General features: G+C 39.1%; 1 protein-coding gene across 2 annotated transcripts in view; it reads left to right on the top strand.

Moving 5' to 3' along the window:
• Nucleotides 1–17,609, top strand: part of RBPJ (recombination signal binding protein for immunoglobulin kappa J region) — a 217,688-nt gene that overhangs the window by 53,889 nt on the left and 146,190 nt on the right. The window lies entirely within an intron of this gene.

The raw sequence follows: 17,609 nt of genomic DNA, 5'->3' as shown, positions 1-17,609 counted from the left end.
TGGTTTGTACATTCTAAGTAATTTAAACTATTGGACAGAGTACTGAACTCCTGTAGCTTTCCCTTAATTTCTTGCCTAAAAAGGGCAATAGTGAGAAAATGACTTTAACCAAAATATTCAACAAGTATTTATTAAAAGCCTGTGGCACACATCACATTCTGCAGAAGGCACTTCTAGTAGACCCCAAGGAAGCAGGAGATGAAATACACACTCCTGAGGATTTATTAGGGGACAGAAGAATAATAAAATCACAAGCATGAAGGAACCTGAAGATAAGTCCCTAGTAATATATGTGATATATTCTTCCTCTAGGCGACCACATGGCTTACTCCCACACCTCTTTCAACTGTTGCCCAAATGTCACTTTCACAGTGGGAAGGGTCCTAACCATTCTATACACAAATTACATCAACCACCTCACAAACCCTGTCTCTCTCCCCCTGTCCTGTTTGGCTTTTGTCCATCACCATTTAGCTCCTTATATAATTTTGTCATCTACCTTACAACACCCGCCACCTATAAAAGTAACCATAAAAGTAGAGACACTCTGCATTTTCATTGCTGAATCCCTAGCAGGTAGAAGAGTACCAGGCACATTGCACAAGCTCAAAACCCTTGCTTAATAAAGTGTTAGACAGTGTGTGTCAGGCTACATATTTGTGCTGACAATTTTCAAAAAATAAGTGACCTTTGGCAATGTTGATGAGCAAAAGCTTCTTGGAAGAAGTGATGTCTGTGCCTTTCAATCCAAAACAAATTGATTTGATCAAACACCTACATTACAACACAGGTTTGGGGTTCTAGACCAAACGCTGCCTCTGTTTAGCCGTGTGATTCAAACCAAGACACTTCACTTTGGTTTTTGTGGATGTCTGAAGATATTTATACCTGGAGCCAAGGACTTTTGACTCTAAATGAGTTTGGAAACAAAACAAAACAAAGCAAGACTTTGAAAAGAATTACTGAATTCTGTTCTTAGTCTCTCCTGTCCAAAAGGGAAGCAGCAAGTATTCGAGGTGATGCTTTGCACAATGGTCGTCTTTGTTGATGTACTTTGGGGATGGCAGGGGGCCTTGGGTAAATTTGTGAAGAAAAGTTCTTTCCCACTTTGGGTGGCTGTGCCCCATTCCTGCCTTCTCGGGGCCCTCATGATGCCCTTTAGCTATTTCAAAAGCCCTTCGGGGCACCCATCCAAGCCTGCCTGCTCCCGAAGTAACCCATACTCAAAAATTATGTCTTCCTGTCCTTTGCACTCCAAGCAAAAAGTCTGCCTTCTCAGTCTCCTGCCAGTTAAGACTGGATTCTGATGAGCTAATTCCCTCTAGGGTGGGGATGACAGATTGTTGGCTGAGCTAACCTTCTGTTTTCCTCACCACCAAAGCGAGGCCCGATGCTAAAGGAGGATTGGAAAGGAAGGTTGCTCAGAATATCCTGTGCCCAGAATCTGCCTGCACTTTTTCTATATTAAACTATTTTATCCACAACCAGGTAGATGATATTACTCTCTGAGAAACTGAAGTTCAAGAGAGGTAAATTAAAGACTGGAGAGACTCCAAGAGTTTCTGTATTATCACATCACAGCACTGACTAAACGGGCCTAGAAATAGAATTCTGGATTCTCTCGCAGACTTCTGGGGCAATACTTTGGGCTATGAAGAGAAGAGTCCTTTGCAGCTTCCTACCTCAGCCACATAAACTCAGGCTGTGTGACCTTGAGGGAGTAACTTCACTTCTCTCACAGCTCTGTTTCCTTAAGTGAGAGATGGTAAGAATGTCCGTTTTAGTTATGTCTTGCTTATAACAATTTGTTCTACAAGATAGTTGATTGAAACCACAATAGTCATTCCAATGGGTCAAGGACTTGGGTGCAATTCAGGTTCACAGTCAGATGTTACCTGTGGTCTGCAGTCATCTGAAAATCTCACTGGGGCTAAAGCATCCACTCGCATAGCTGGCAAGATGGTTCCTCTCTATGGTGGCCTCTCCAAGGAGTTGCTTGAGTCTCCTCACAAAATGGCAGTTATCTACCCAGAGCAAGCAATCCAAGAGACCAAGATGCACGTGGCGGTGGCTTTAATGCCTACCCTCAGAAGTCACATACCATAACCTCTGCCATATTCCAGTGGTCACCCAAGGCAGCCCCTAATTCATTGTGGGAGGGAAACTTGCAAGGGCCATCTTAGAGGTTTCTAAAGCAGGATCTACCCCACAGGTTACCAGAAGAATTAAACAGAACAGCCCAGATTAAACCTGGAACATGGTAAATACCCAACAAAATGGTAGCTATTATTTCAAAGTGCTGAATGCCAATGGTTACTAAGGCTGGTTCTGACGCTCCACTTTGCGCTGAGTTTTACGCTGTTGGATTTTAACAGGAGACAACCTTGCAAAATACCTGAGCCCTCATTAGAACCCAAAAGGAAGAATCCAGAAAGCCACAGAGCTCATGCAAAACAGCAGCAAAAACAAACACCAGTACAATGAACAGATGAAGCAAACAATGTCTGGGGCCAGGCTCCTGAGGACCAACGGCAGCTAGTTGGCCCTGGTAGGCTCAACACTCACCCAGCCCGGGAGGCACCTGGAGCACCTTGTCGCTAGCTCCTAAACAGCAACAGCAACAACAAATGTGTCTCTATCGCTATCTTTATCTTGCAGGTGTTATCACTTAAGTAGTGTAGTACCGTGAATTCCCACCTCGGATTCTGGGAAGTGCTACTGCAAGAAAGTGGTAATAGGTGGATCTCAACAACACCTTTACGGTCCAATATATTTTAAAAGGCTGTCTAGTAAATCCTTTTTTGGAGACTTGCAGTGCTCATTTTGTGGCATTAAAGACTCTAGGAAGTCCCATAGATAAACAATAACGCAACTGGAAGGAAGAAAGCTTGTTTAGTTAGATGTGACCCAGGACTTTGCAAACTTGTAAGAGCTCAACAGGCACTTTTTTATTTTTTTCTTCCTCTGTAGGTGTAAGCCTCCTATGTGGAAGCATTGCCTCCTTCCTAAAGGCATGATCTTGCATAAGCCACTAAAACTTTTTGGCCCTTAGTTCCTTCATGATGAGTGTAGTGTGCATAACACACACTTCATAAGGCTGTTGAGAAATGGGAAAGGTACCTTGTCTGGCATCTGGGTCCCAGTAAGAGCTTGGACCTGACAGTCAGAGCTTGGACCCTTTGGGTTCCAATTCCAGCTCCACCTTAAAGGAGCTATTTGACCTTGACCAAGTTCCCTTACCTCTCCTTCAGTTTCTTGTCAGTATAACAAGGAGAATAATTGTACCCATCCCATAGCTTGAACTTGGGGCTAACATACAATGGAACCAGTGAAATGCTGAGCCCTTGCTTGGCACAGTGCCAGGGCTCTCTAGTTGTAGGGTATCATGATGACTGTGGCCAGAGGTCACAGAGCCAGTAAATGACAAAGGGAGTTGGTGAAGCCTAGTCCACCTGCCTCAGAGCGCATGCGTGCTTCCCCTCTGTCGTGCCACACAAACCATCAGCAGAAATGAGATGTCATTTTCAGAGGAGTTCTGTGAGAGGATTTTGTTGGCAGTTGGGGACAAGTGGGTGGCAACAATTCCGGAGAGCTTCCCAGAAGTGGTGGGATTGCAGGAGGATATTTAAAGACAAGGAGGCAGGTGGCTGGGCAGATGGGGGTGGCAGGGTTTCCACACTCTGGACAGACGGGACAACGGCTTAGAGGCGTGAGTGGCGGGGGCTGCAAGACGCCAGCGTTGTTAGAACAAAGCAGCAGGTGAGGACCATAGAGAGTCCACACTCCAGGCACCCAGGGAGGGCTGAGGCAGAATAAAACCCTTGGCAGGGAGACTGTGGCCCCATTTGCCTTTTTCAATCAATCAGCCAACAATTGAGGGACAGGCCCTGCAGCAAAGCCCAGATTCCCACCACCCCCACCTCCTCCCAGGCAATGGCTGCACAGATAATTGTTTAACTTCTGAGACCTTCTCCTCCCTTCTGAAGCCACATTTCAGCATACAGAAATTTTTATATTATTATTATTGAGCTCCTATTTCTGCTTTTGCCATCACTGCAGATCAGTTTGGGTTTTGTCTCCCAGCCAAGTGCTTTTCATATTTTCCAGATCACTCCGAAGTCTGTATGTGCTGCCTGGAGCAGGTTTAAGGAACAATCCAAGACTTCTTTCTGAATAAGCAGTTATTTGTACTTTGTTTTGCTTTTCTTGGTTACTGAAGAGAAACAGTGACATAAAGAAAGCACTGGTAACACTTAGCATTGAGCAGCACAAATGTCAATGGTAGTGACTTTGCAAATAAATAGTTACATTGTCAGGGGTACAAGAGTCTCATTGAGGAAATCTGTGCAGTGACTGCTAACAGGGTTAACACTTTAGGCACAATGTAATCAAGGAAAGACTGTAAACTTTGTACAAAGTGACCTCGGAATGTACTAAAAGTAAGTGCCAACCAAGAATCCCAGGGTATATTTCCAGACCAGTCACAGTGCATTGGAAAGGGTGAGAATCTGATAGAGAGAAACTTTGTTTATGGGGGAAATGGGAAGGTTTCCTTAATTGTTTCAGTGTTATGGCAAATCCAGTTACACTCTGTTTTGTTCTCTATTTTCATCAGGGTTCTACTCAAAGCCAAGAGATTTTTTTTTTTTTTAATGAGATGTAAAATGCATTTCACCACTTTGCACTATTTTTTCTTGTAAAGGATGTTATTGTAAAGAAACTAGAATCTCTTTGGCAAAAACTTAAGTGATTAAATACTTAGGATTCCCACCACCCTCTTCCCAGAGATTTTGGCAAATGACAATGTGAGCAAAGCCTGTCTGTCCTACCTCCCTGTTTAGGGTTGCCAAATTTAGCACCTAGAAATACAGGATGCCTTATTAAATTTGAATGTCAGATAAACTACAAATAATTTTTTAGTATAAGTATGTTCTGAACACTGCACCAGACCTATTAAAAATTGTTGTTTTTCTGACATTCAAATTTAACTGGGTATCCTGTCTTTCATTTGGTCACACCATTCCAATTGACTACAGATGTATAGGTTTATTTCTAGACTCTCAATTCTATTCTCTTGCTCTATCTTCATGGCTATATCACAGTCTTGATTACCCTAGCTTTATAATAAGTTTTGAAATAGAAAAGTCTGAATCTTCCAACTTTGTTGTTCTTGTTAAATACTGCTTTGGCTACTCTGGGCCCCTTTTATTTCCACATGAATTTTACTGCTGCAAATAAGCCAGCTGCGATTTTGATACAGATTGCATTGAATGTGCGGATCAGTTTGGGGAATATAGCCACCCTAATTGTACTAAGTCTTCCAATCTATGAACATGGGATGCCTTTCAACTTATTAGGTCTTCTTTAATTTATTTCAATGACGCTTTGGAGTTTCCAAGGTACAAGTCTTATACATTTTTGTTTGTGTGTTAAACTTATTCCTAAGTATTTTATTCTTTTTAATGCTATTGTAAATATAATTTTCTTAATTTCCTTCTCAGGTTGTTTATTCTAGTGTATATCAATAAAATTGATTTTGGTATACTGATTGCTACAACATTTAAGTTTGCAAGTTTGAAGAGCCACTGTTCTAGGCAAGACATAATTTACAGTTTGATTGCCTGCTACAAGGATATTAACTTTTCTGGAAATTTTACTAGCTTGGCTCTTTGAGAAAATTCCAGTGACATTGGTTAAGGGACCAGAAACATATAACCTGTCAGACTGTGGGCTCAGGGGAACTGAGAGAAGTGGGAAACAAGACCCCCACAGGCAGATGTGTTGTCATTTGGTGCTGTAACTGTCAGTTTCTTTCACTAGACTTTCAAACTCAAGGGTCTTCTGCACAGTTTTCTCTCTAAAGCAGTCTCAAGGGTCTTCTGCACAGTTTTCTCTCTCTAAAGCAGTCTCCTGCCTCCTTTAAGTGTGTTGCCTGACTCACTGACTAAATGCAGGGGGTAAACTGCCCAGGGGACAGAGCTCAGCAGGATCTTATTTTGCTTAGAGGCCTCACATCCTATTGTGATCAGGTGTGGCTCATTTATAAGCACCCTGTTCATTAAAAAAAAAAAAATCTCTAGAACTACAAAAGTATTATCCGTTATCTATATGACATAGTATGCTATTTTTTATTGCTGTCACTTCATGGTACTTAAAAAATACATTGTACAGCATATGGTCATTTATTATTCCTGTTCAAGATTGTCTTGACAATTTTTGACTTTTTATTTTTTTAATATCCTTTCCCCTACTGAGTCCTTAGTGTAACTTTGACTTGATTCAATAACTTTTTTTTAATTTAACAGAAAGAGAGAGAGAGAGCACGAGTAGACAGTAGTGGCAGACAGAGGGAGAGGGAGAAGGAGGCTCTCCGCTGAGCAGGAAGCCCAATGTGGGGCTTGATTTCAGGCATCCGTTGATTCAATAATATTTTTGCAATTAGCTTGGGATGGATTTTATTTTCATGATTTTTTCTAATCCAAGATTTTGGTCTGTCTCCCCATTTATTCAAGACATGTTTTAGTTTTTTCAATAAAATTTCACTGCTTTCTTTATATAGGTTCCAGACTTCCATAGTTCAGTTTGTTCATAACACTATTTTTAAAGAATTTATTTTGTAATTTCTATATGTAACTCATTATTACTAATACATAGAGAATTTATTGATTTTTTTTAAGTATTTATCATATTCTTAGTCACTGTACCAATTCTCTTATTGATTTTAATATTTTTAATTGAGTGATTTGGCATGAAAGTGTATGATATGCACAAAAAATAACTTTGTCTTTTCTTTTTCAATATCTGAAATCTTTATTTGCTTTTCTTGTCTTATTACATAGCTAGGACCTCCCAAGGAATGATAAATAATGGTGGTGATATTCATTCACCTGTTTTGAAGTCAAGAGTATTTGCTCTTGAAAATTCTGTAGCCAATACAAACTGTAATACAAAACAGGAAAATAAACTATGCCCTTTTTGGATATAGTAATAATTATATTTAGGATATATATAATGATGAATAATTCCCTGAGAGCAGAGTAAGCTCGAGTCTCCAGGGGATAGAAATAAAGACTTGAAGGAAATTTTCATTCCTTAAATTCTTAAAAGAAGTGATAGGAGAGAAGAGCCAGGAAGAATTTGATCTATCCAAGATGGCAGATGAGGAGTTCAAAGATTAGGAACAGCTGGGGAGAACAAGAGACCAGAGATCAGAAAGCAGGATTTTCTTGGGCAAAAGCCAAAAAAACCAGCTGGGAGGTGACCACTATGTCAGAACAGTTTTATGCAGAAGCCAAGGAGGGAATGCAAATCTCTGATAGGAAAGAATCTTGAAGAGTAACAGAAAGTCTTGACAAGCAGCTTCTAGGACAGAGGTTTCCAAGCTTTAAAAATATGACTTGTCATCTTCCTATTAGTGTAGTAGAGTCCTTTGCCTAGCACAGTAATGTGTATACAGTTGGTCACACACACAAAAAATGTTGATTTAGGGGTGCCTGGGTGGCTCAGTGGGTTAAAGCCTCTGCCTTCAGCTCAGGTCATGATCCCAGGGTCCTGGGATCAAGCCCCACATCAGGCTCTCTGCTCAGCAGGGAGCCTGCTTTCCCCTCTCTCTCTGTCTGCCTCTCTGCCTACTTGTGATCTCTCTGGGTCTGTCAAATAAATAAATAAAATCTTTAAGCAAAAAAATAAAAATGTTGATTTAATAGATAAGGAGAGAGAAAAATAACAGTACTTCAGAAGCCAAAGAAAAAGCAGTGACTTCTAGTATAAAAAAAAGATGACTTTTTAAGCCTTTTTTAAAATAAGCATTTTATTCAGCTATAATATGCATACAGAGAAGTTATACATAGTGCATCTCAATAAATTATTAATTCCCCTAACCACCACTGAGAAAAGAAACAGAACATGACCAGTTGCCTAGATGTTCCCTTTGTGCTCCCTCCTAGCTACTGCCCCCTCCAAGAGCAATCACAAAACAACATAATTAGTTTTAGCTATTTTTTTAACTTTATATAAATTCAAATCGCACAGTATGTTTTTTTTGTATCCGGTTTCTTTCATGCAACGTGGTGTTTTGAGACGCCTTCATGTTGTTTCATGTAGCAATAATTTATTTATTTTCACTGCTGTATAGTATTCCATTGTATGACTATAGCACAGTTTATTTATTCTAGTGTTGATAGGCATCTAGGATGTTTACAGATTGAAACTAATAAGAATAGTGCTTCTATGAACATTTTAGTACATGTCTTTGGATGAACATATGTAAGTTTCCAAAGAGAGTATATCGAGAAGTAGAATTACTACAGATATATCTGTATTTTCAGCTTTGAAAGATATCATTAAACAGTTTTCCAAGTGGTTACACCAGTTCTACTAACAATATATGGAGTTTCAGTTGCTCCATATCCTCACCAACTCTACGTTGTCTTTTACATTTTGGATATTCTGGTGAGTGTGTAATGGTCTTACATTGCAATTTTAATTTGTGTTTTCCTGAGGACTAATGAGGCTAAGTGAACATTTTTTCCTTTGGTTGAAAATTAAATCATGTCCAAGGTAAAATATCTAACAATACAAAAGTATAGGTATGCCTGGCTTGCTTAGTCAGGAGAGCATGCAACTCATAATCTCTCAGGGTTGTAAGTTCAAACCCTACATCGAGCATGGAGGCTACTTAAAATCAATTAATCAATCAATTAATCAATCAATTTTTAAAAAGTATAAAAAAATAAAGCCCATGGTATTAGTTTCCTAAAGCTACATAGCAAAGTACCACAAACGAAGTGGTTTACAATAGAGATTTATTTTCTCAAAGGGCTGGAAATTAGAAGTCTGAAATCAAGGTGTTGACAAGGCCATACTTTCTCTAAAACCCATGTGGGAATCCTCCCTTGCTTCTTCCTAGCTTCTAGTGGTTTATCAGAAATATTTGGCATTCCTTGGTTTGTAAATGCACCACTCCAATCTTCGGTCTTCATGCAATGTTCTCTGTATGTTTCACCTTCAGGTGGCTGTCTTCTAATAAGGACACAAATAATATTGGATTAAGGATCCACTCTACTATGACCTTATCTTAATTATAACTGCAACTGCTCCATTTCTAATAAGGTCACATTCAGAGGTTCTGGGGGGTTAGAAATTCAAGGTACCTTTTTTTGGGTAACACAGTTCAACCCCTAACACTCCCCTTCACTCTTCACTCTTAACAATTCAGTATGTATCCTAAAGAAAATTCTCTACACATTTACAAATATATGTATATAATATGTATATGTGTTGTTTACATGTACATAAACATACGGCACATATTATTATCACACCATACATGTTATTTGACACTTTTTATTTTTAAAACATTTTATTGTGGTAAAAAAATGCCTAACATTAAATATACCATTTTAACTATTTTTAAATGTGCAATTCAGTGACATCAAGTACATTTATAATTTACACAACCATCACCACTGTTTCTAAAATTTTTCATCATTCCAAACAGAAATTCTATGTCCACTAAACAATAGCTCCTCACTCTTCCATTCCCCATATCCTAGTAATCTCCATTCTACTTTCTGTCCCTGTAAATCTGCCTAGTCTAGATACCTCATATAAGTGAAATCACATAATATTTGTTCATTTTTGTCTAACTTGTTTTACTTAGACTAGTGTTTTCAAGGTTCATCTATGATGTAGCAAGAATCAGAACTCCATCCCTTTTTATGGCTGAATGATATTCTATAATATGTATAGACCACATTTTGTTTATCTATTCATCTACTGATGGACATTGGCTGTTTCCATGTTTTGGCTATTGTGAATAATGCTGCTTTGAACACTGGTGTACAAGCATCTGTTTTGAGTCCTTATTTTCAATTTCCCCATATTGCTTTTGCCACTTAATAAATTGTGGCCATCTCTTCAAGTCAGTACAGGTAGGGCTACCCCATTTTTTTTACGAATTGCTTTGGATTCCATAGCATGATGTGAGGATAACATTCTATGGAAGTAAATCTTATCCTGCCTGGGTGGTAAAAATGAAGAGACAATCTGATACTATACAAAGGAAACATCAGTTTTCTCAAAGTGGAGTTTATGGAACACTGGTTTCCCACACATACTTTCATAAGTCTACACATTTTCTTTATAAAATGAAATTTTGCACTTTTATTTTTGAGATAATCTGTAATATAGCTGTAAGCATCATTTGGATCATTTGAATGACCAGCTGTTAACCAAGGGTTGCCAACCAACATTGGTACCCTAACTTACTGTGATGTCTACGATTGTCATGATGCCAAGTCATGGAGTAACACTAAAAGAATAGGGAAGGGGCACCCAGGCATCTCATTTGGTTGAGATGATAATAGATAATAGATAATAGATGATAACAGATAAACAACTCTTGATTTCAGCTCAGGTTGTGATCTCAGGGTCCTGGGATCAAGCCCCATGTCAGGCTCCATGCTCAACTGGGAACCTGCTGGAGATTATCTCTCTCTCTCTCCCTCTGCCCCTCCCCCATATGTCTGTCTCTCTGTCTCTGTCTCTCTTTCTCTCTCTCTCAAATAAATTTTTTTGGGGAAAAAAAAAAGAATAGAGATCAACCTAGTACGTTCACTCTGTTACCCAGTGATATCATGTGTACTATTAGGAATGAAGGTGTTTAAGTAGTTCAAATATAGGAAAGTGATAGAAGATTGGGACCATCACAGTAGTGAGAAGCTAAATAAAAAGAATCCACGACAGAGTAGTCAGTACTGTTCCTACAGTGGGGTAAAGGGGTGTAGCAATAATCTGGGCCAAAGAATTTCTGAATATAATTAAAATTGCTTTGGGTTCTATCATATATATGTAAAAGCTATAAGTATAAGGAGACTTTAACTAGTTTTCTCTTTATATATTTTAAAGTTGCATTCTTTGAAAGCTAATTTAAATCAATAATAAATGTTTATTCCCTATTGGAAGGTTCCATACATTGCTCAAGTCTGAGAAACACTAACCTAGCAGTTAAGTTGATGCAGAATTTCCAGACCATGGCTGTCACGATGGGAAATGTCAGCACAAACAGCTAAATAGGTCTCTGGCTGAGAACATCAGCGTTTGAACATGAATGTGGATTTATATGTCAATGTTTCTCCACTCCGAAGTCAGAATAAATGATTCATGACACTGGGCATATCAGAAAGGCTGGGCCTAGGAACTAGGCTGGTTTTCCATCCTGCCCTGTTCAACCACATCTGAATCCCAGCTGCTTCTTTTCTAAACTAGAGATTGATAATAATATGAAACTTGCATGTTTGCTGTAAGGATCGTATATAACATATTGAAAGCATCTGGGGATGGTTAGGGGTGTTCAGTGACAGCTACTGATATTACAGGGTCATGGGAGCTGTAGGTTTAGAGCATTGTCCATGAGCTTTATGTCATGCTTAAGCCTTTACCACACTTGGGAAAATATTCTCAACTGGATAACCAAATATTACACATGTAATGAAAGTGTGATTTCCTATTATAGAATGCAAAAATACAAACAATCCAAAGTAAAACTTTTAGATTATAGTTTCATTCATGGAATTTTTTATCAACTTTTCCTGGTTGGTTAAATTTTGTAAAGCAGATATTTCAACCCTCAGTGTGAGAACTATTTCTAAAGTCTACCAATCCACTTTGATGTGATATATCTTGTCGATTTGCCCCTGCATCCCTGATCATAGCTAAAATCACTGAAACATGAATGTCTATGTGGATGTCCATCTAGAAGATACACGGGAAGTTGAGCTAAAGTTATGCTGACTTCAGATCAGACACTGGAAGCTTATTGCTGTATTTTACAATAACCCTGGCATCTGTTTGCTTTATTGTGATTGATTATTTTTATTCTAAAATTGGAGTGTAATAAGGGGAGAGTCTTGCCCCTCTGAGTTTACAAATAGTAATCATATTTGCAACAGGTACATGGCCTAAGATAATATTAGTGAAAAATGATGATAATCATGTTAAAAGGTTTTGGAATGTTGCTTTATTTACACATTCTATCTTTCCTCTTATTCAGAATAAGAGTATTGAGTAATAAGTTTGGGGACACACCTAATAGTATCTTCCCTTAGCACCAGAGTCTATCCACTTCCTCCCACCTCGACTGCGACCCTATAGCCCATATCATCCTGCACCTAAATAAGAACTGTAGCATCCTAGCTGGTCTCCTTGCTTCCCCACTAGTCCCTTCTGAGCCATCCCCCATACAATATGTCGGAGTGGCCTTTTCTAACTATAAATCAAATCATGTCTTCCTCTTAGGATTCTCCAATGGTTTCCACTGCATGTAGAAGAAAACCCAATCCTGACTGTGGTTCCTATAGCTCTATCCAACCTGACCCATGCTTCCCCCACCTCCACTGACACCGCTGTCCCTTGAGCTCACTGTGCTGCAGTGGCACCCTTTTCTTTCTTCAAATACTCCTAATACCTTCCCATTCTGGGGTCTTAGTACTTTCCACATCCTCTGTCTAAAATGCTCTGTTTTATCATCTTTGCATGGTGATTTCCTTCACGTCACTCAACTAACTCTTTAGAGAAGCCTTCCTTGCCCACACATGCCATCACCCTGGCTCTAACACCTTGTTTTATTTCTTTGAAAGCATTCAGTACTTTGATTTCAGCCCTAGCATTTATTAGGAACTACCTTATGTTATAATATCTTACCCACTAGAATGTAAGCTGCCGGAGTGTCTTATCACTCAATGCCTGATATGATGCCTACACATAGAAGTCTTTCAATAACATTGCTTGAATGAGTGAATGAATGAAGGAAGGAAGGAAGGAACTGAATACACAAGTTCAAGAACCACCTAAGTTCTAGTCCTAGCTTGGTTGCTGAGTAATGGAGTAAACTTCAGCAGGTACTGAACCTCTTTGGGTCTCAGATTACCGTATGAAATATACTTAGTATATTTCTAGATGATCATGAGGGTTTCTTCTTGTTTTATATTTCCATGGTCTGTATTTATTTATTATTTCCCCCTTTCCTTACCTACCCTCTCTCTTTCTCTTTCTCTCTCTCTCTCTCTCAGCAGAACTCCCTGGTTTTCATAAATAATTTTAAATCAGTTGGGGATATTTTACACATAAACACAGAGTTTTCAAGGATGGATGGTCTGTAGACACTGAACTGTCATCACAACCACATGTTGTAGTGTTTATTTTTCCTGCCCAGCCAGCCCCATCAGAACCACACCCTCCACTGCCAAGCCACAACCCCACCCTGCCTTTGGAAATAAAAATGGAATAGCAGGCTCCCTGGCTTCTGGAAAGGAAGAAAAAAAAAAGAGCTGCACAATTTTAACAGGATGTTTCTGGAAAAATCAGGGTGCAACTGACAGGATTAATATCAACTTTATAAAATTTCTTAATGTAACAAAGTCTGTGAAGATGTTAACAAAGGGGCAGTGATATCAAATTTTAGGTACTGCCAGAGATGATTTCTAATTTTTCTTTTAGTCAGGGGGAGTGTGCAGAAGGGGGAAGAAGAGAGAGAGAGAATCTTAAGCAGCCTCCATGCCTAGCTCAAGAGCTCAATCTCATGACCCTAAAACCATGATCTGAGCCAAAATCAAGAGTTGGACACTTAACTGCCTGAGCCACTCAGGCACCCCTGCCTGAGATAATTTCTTAATTACTTTAAATTAGGCCACACCTAATTACAGTTACTACTCTTGAGCATGCTTAATTTTAGCCATTTAGTTTATAATATGCTAGAAGCATACATTAAAAAACAGTTCAATAATGATTAGATAGAAACACCATACACTAGAATGTACATCATTCCTTATTTCAGATCCTCTGAAAAAATAGTCCCAGGAAATGAAAAAGGAATTTCTCCCATGTCTAGAAGAAAGTCAATATCAGCTCCAAGGATAGACTTGTAATTTGCTGAGAAACGCATATATGCAAATTGAGGTTTTCAAATTTTTAAAAACCATATGGAAACTGAGAATCACAGCATTTATGAGCTTGGAGAACACTGTGGCCTTCATTTAACAAATGAGGAAATTGAAACTCAAGGAGATCAAATGAATAGGCTAAGGTCATAAGGCACATCGGTGCTGGAGCTGGAATCAAACCTCCAGTGTCCTGCTTGGTGTTTCCATGATTTTCTTATCATCACACCATGCTGCCTTTATGAGGCTCCGTTGTTACTTGCAACTTGCAATCACTACCAGAACATGGTAGATCAGAGTGTAAAATGGTCAGTCCATAAACTGAGAAGCCACTTGAAGAATTACAGTACCAGTTGTTATACTGTTGTTACAGTAATTTTTAATATTTGATGAATTTATGTGCCAGATACTGTATTAGGTATGTTATTTGCATGATCCTATTTAATCTTCAACTAGTCCAATGGGGTAGATAATAATAAGAATATTGAAATTAATGTGCCGTGCACTTTTCTAAGATTTTTACATCAATAAACCATCTATTTTTCAAAACTATCCTATAAAATAGTATTATTACTCTTGTTTACAAGTAAAGAAACTAAGTCGTGGAGCACCTGGTTGGCTCAGTGGGTTAAAGCCTCTGACTTCGGCTCAAGTCATGATCCCGGGGTCCTGGGATCAAGCCCTACGTCAGGCTCTCTATTCGGTGGGGAGCCTGCTTCCCCCTCTCTCTATCTCTGCCTGCCTCTCTGCCTACTTTTGATTTCTGTCAGATAAATAAATTAAAAAAAAATTTTAAGTAAACCAAAATATGAAGGGTCATTGCTAATTATTCTCTTATTATGAAGTTTGGCTAAAGTTCCATTTTTGGCAGTGGTATACTCAGAACTGAACTTTATACACTTTTTTAATGCTCTTGAACTTCAGCTTTCTCACCTTGAATCTACAATCAAACAGTTTAGTTGATCCATGGTACAACAACAACAAAAAAAGCAGCTGTTACCTGTCTGTTCTTTGTAAGCCAGGAGCTCTGATAAGTTTGATATTTCAAAATGACCAAACGTTGGAGGATTTTGAAGTTGTTCGTTAATGGTGTTGACTTGCAAGGAAATGGAAGTAACAGTATCTTGAGGTTACAGCCCATTTTGTATTTTTGAAGTACTCTTCATTGAAATACCACTCTTTTACTCCTCTGTACTTCCCTACAGCCCTGACTAACCATAAATACAAATCCTTCACAACTCTGCTGAAAGCTCCTCTCCTTTTCCATGAAGCCATTTTGGTTTTCTAAATCCACCTGGGTCCCTTTTTCCTCTGAACTCACCATGGTTCATTGCCTCTGCTGTTCATGCAGGACACCTCTTACGATAATTGCTTTTAGGAAACCATAAATTTTTACTTGTTTATGGTAAACTCCTTGAGGGCCGAGAAAATGGCCAATGTCTTATCCTCTAAACCACGTAAAACAATATCTAATACATAAAGGGTATGAAAAAGAATAGAGGAGGGGGAATCCTGAGGAAAGGCATGATTGTGCCCAATTTATAGAGGAAGGTGTTAAAACACAGCACTTGGGTATTGAGGAAGATCTCACACTGACTCATGGTGGCCCAAACCAAAGTACAAAAGGGGAGAAAGAAACTATTTAAAGGTAGGAGGAGAGGATGAATGAGAAGAGACAGGAAAGGAAGAGATGCATCAGCTGGAGGGCTAAGACAGACGGACAAGCAGGAAAGAGAAGGAGGTTGGGGGGCTTGGAGGGCCTCAGTCGGTTAAGTGTCAGACTCTTCATTTTGGCTCAGGTCATGATCTCAGGGTGATGAGATGGAACCACCAGTTAGGCTCCATGCTCAGTGCAAAATCTGTTTCTCCCACTCTCTCTCCCTCTTCCTCCTCTGCTCCTCCCCCTCCTCACATAAGTGCATGGGCTTCTGCATGCTCTCTCTCAAATAAATAAATAAATTTTTAAGAAATAATAAAAAGGAGGTGGAAGATAAGGGCAGAGGAATAAGGCAGAAATGTGTCTTTACAATCTCCTTAAGAAAATGCTTTATGCCAACCAGAAGAGCTAATTTGGGCTTTGGGAAGTAGAGAAGAAATGAGGAAGGTTCAATCCTTTGGCCAAAGGTAAGAGAACTGAGAAAAGTAAAAAAGAGGATAAAGGGGAAGAAGAGAGGGAAGTGGTTGGTCTTTTTTTGGTTATCAAAATTATTCCAAACAAAATCTGTTTTCAACAAGTTTGCAAAATTAAAGGGAAAAAAAGAAGAAAAAAAAAAACACAACAAAAGGAACGTAAGAGTCCAGATTATACTTTTCTTGTTACCATGGAATATTTTACTTAACTTATAAAGTAATTTCCACCTTCTGTTGTATTCTAATGATGGTATAGACACAAATAGCACCCCGAAATATCAAATGCTCTGTTAAGACCAGGGATGTGACCAAATATGTGATGCTCTGAGTGAGAAAATCTGTGCAATTTGGATAACTGCAGGCAAACCTTCTAGTGCATGAGTTTAAATTCTCTGTCATTATCTAAGAACTCTTTGACAGTTTTAAGCCAGAACCTTCAAGGGGCTGTCTAACCTAGCAATGTTGTATGGCCATCTTAATATTATTCCTATTATGCAAAAGTATCAGACAAAATTCATTCTAACTTTATTTAAATTAGAAAATAAAGATAGAGTTGTAACATCTTTTCCCTTAGTTTTTAAGATAAATTTCTCACCCAGTTTCCTCTTACCACTTAAGAGACTACGACACTTTGAGTTTTCTTTGAACCCTCCTGTACCTAGATTCTTCCCTTATGTTGGTATTTCTTGGGAGTCCATTTTTTTTTTTGAAGATTTTATTTATTTATCTGACAGATGGTGATCACAAGTAGGCAGAGAGACAGGCAGAGAGAGAGGGCGAAGCAGGCTCCCTGCTGAGACGAGAGCCCAATTTGGGGCTCGATCTCAGGACCCTGGGATCATGACCTGAGCCGAAGGCAGAGGCTTTAACCCACTGAGCCACCCAGGCACCCCTTGGGAGTCCATTTTTGACTCTCTGCTTTTCTAACATTATACCATCTTGTTTGTTTTATTTCCCTTTTTTCAATAATTATTCAGTGGGAAAAACTTCCCAAACTCTAACTGCCACCTAATCCTTCTCTACAGAGCTTCAGAAACATAATTCCAAATCGGGATATCTCTACTGTGGTCCTCAGGCACCATGAATTTCGCATGTCCAAACTTTATCTTATCTCCCTGCCAAAATTTGTCCCTCTTCCTGTATGCTCTTATACCAGCATTATCATCCATCAGGTATCCCAAAGCAGAATCTTGGATATTATCTTTGACGTCTCCTTCTACACATCCATTTATCTGGCCTTATGGAGTCCATCTGTTGTGCATTTTTTGAAATGTCTACTTCTATCAGTCTCGGTCAACTCTGAATTATCCTCACAGCTCCACGATAAAATCTTCCTGACTTTCCTTCCATAGATTATGTCAGGTGCCCCAACTGTGCTCTCGTATGGCACTTGGTAACTCTCTTTCACAATATATATTAGTTCATGCTGTGCTAAGCTGAGGTAACAAATAGACCCAAATATGTAACTACTCAGCCATTAGGGGCTAATTACTGCCCACACTGCTGCCCAACAACCTGGGCTAGTGTTGAAGTTTTCAGCAC

This window comes from Mustela lutreola, chromosome 1, assembly GCF_030435805.1.
Source record: "Mustela lutreola isolate mMusLut2 chromosome 1, mMusLut2.pri, whole genome shotgun sequence".
NCBI lineage: Eukaryota > Metazoa > Chordata > Mammalia > Carnivora > Mustelidae > Mustela > Mustela lutreola.
Note: the sequence above shows the minus strand (reverse complement) of the source record. Positions and strands in the feature narration are given on the sequence as shown.